This window comes from Acyrthosiphon pisum, chromosome A1 (assembly GCF_005508785.2).
Source record: "Acyrthosiphon pisum isolate AL4f chromosome A1, pea_aphid_22Mar2018_4r6ur, whole genome shotgun sequence".
NCBI lineage: Eukaryota > Metazoa > Arthropoda > Insecta > Hemiptera > Aphididae > Acyrthosiphon > Acyrthosiphon pisum.
Window position 1 is genome coordinate 84,906,464 of NC_042494.1, and position 1,389 is coordinate 84,907,852.

Sequence of the window (1,389 nt, forward strand, 5' to 3'; positions counted from 1 at the left end):
TTCATATTTTTTTAATAACTTATTTACGTAAATCCGATGACTACAATGGTGCATAACACTACTAGTACTACCACATGCCATAAGCGAACCCATGCGTATTTTAAGGGGGGGAGGAATAAAGGACCATTTAAATTAAGGACTAAATACGCCCGTTGGTGATTCCCACAAACGGGTATCTAAAAAAAGGCTCCCCCAAACAATGTTTTGAATATATATTTAAAAATATTACCTAATGTGCAATAAACATTAATACATAAAGCCTATTATAATAATCAAATATGTCAAAATAATATTTTTCTGGAGGCAACAAATCAAAAATGTGTTTGTCTTTTCCAAGTTTATTGAAAACCTTAGATTAAACAAAAAAAAATATTACCGTAGAGACATGGATTAAAATTAATTCCCAACCTCGTAAGCCTCCCTTAAGTCTCATGCTTATGCCGCGTAAACAGAGTGATGTAGAGGAAGGTACACAGTTATAGGCGACGCTCGGGTCAAGCAGTAAATAAAACACACGACAATATTTCAATGAAAACAATATTAAAACTCTGCATAGGTAGACAGGTAGATAATATATATCAACTATATAAAAGAGTATTTTTCGTACGCGCCTTTGAATCGATTTCACGCTTTCTACGAGAGTCCGCCGATGGGTCAAATCTAATGTTTCGCAGAGAAAGTCGCAAGAGGATATTATTATCTATAGTAATATATATTACAATGGTGGTTTGTATCTTGTTTTGACGGCAAGTCACCACTGTAGTGTGGGTCGCACGGGACAGACGACGCGACCGGCGGCGACGTTCCCGAAAACAAATTCGGCGCAGACCACCACCACCGCGACGACAATAATATATTATATTATATTATATTATATATACATACAACTGCAGTACCTGTTAGCGCCGCTCTACATAATATGTTATTAAAGTGTACGCGTATAATAAATTTCTTTATCATTATATATAGGACGGAATTAATTAGCGAGCGGATTTTAGCAGTCGCGTGCGTGGGGGCGCCCCCGAGCCGGCGGCGTCGTTGTGTCGTCGTCTGCTGGCACGTAGGACCTGCGGCGCGGCGTTGATGTCTCCCGAAACGCGCGACATCTCCGTGCTCGACAGTATTATTACGTACAATATAATATAATACGAAATCACATACACACACACACACACACTCTCGCACCCTCACTTGTATTTTGTCGTACGCACGTCGTCGGTGAAAGAGCTCGTGCGCGGAGGTCTGTGAACGTTTGGAGAATAGATAATAATGTCACAAACACACACACACACACACACATATATATAGATACGCGACGACGACTATACGCTCGTTATTACACCGGCACGCAGGCCAGGCAGGTAGGTAGGTGTATAATACACGCGTATT